This window comes from Gekko japonicus, unplaced genomic scaffold, assembly GCF_001447785.1.
Source record: "Gekko japonicus isolate JY-2015 unplaced genomic scaffold, Gekko_japonicus_V1.1 scaffold1922, whole genome shotgun sequence".
NCBI classification, from domain to species: Eukaryota; Metazoa; Chordata; class Lepidosauria; order Squamata; family Gekkonidae; genus Gekko; species Gekko japonicus.
In genome coordinates this window covers 119,764-120,246 of record NW_015173194.1, presented here as the reverse complement: position 1 = coordinate 120,246, position 483 = coordinate 119,764, and positions in this window count along the sequence as shown.

Genomic DNA, 483 nt, shown 5'->3' with positions numbered 1-483 from the left:
GCTTCTGTTGTCCCCCCCCCCACGGTGACGTCGCCTCCATTCTCTTTTCCCCTCTCCCCCTCCCCGTTCCCCGCTGGCCCCGCCCCTCTCCCCTCCCTTTCCCTTTCTTTTGTGGGTCACGCCCCTAGGGGTGACGTCAGGCGGCGCAGGCACGGGGAATGACATCACCTGTGAGGGTGGCAGCGCCGAGCCCGGGGAGGGAGCGCGAGCCGCAGTGTCCCCCCGCGCGCCCGCCGCCTCCCGCGCGCAGAGGAGCAGCAGCGGCAGCAGCAGCCCTTGGGGGGCAGGGAGGGGCGGAGGGGCTGGTGCCTGCCGGACCGGCCTGGATGCGCCCTCTCCAGCCGGGCGAGGATGTGAGCGCGGCCAGTGCGGGCAGGTAAGGCGAGCCGCGCCGCCGCTGCTACTGCTGGGGGAGAGGATGGGGAAACGGGAGGGAAGCCTGTTTGCAAATGCAGAATTGCAATGGGGGGGCGCGTTGAGGCG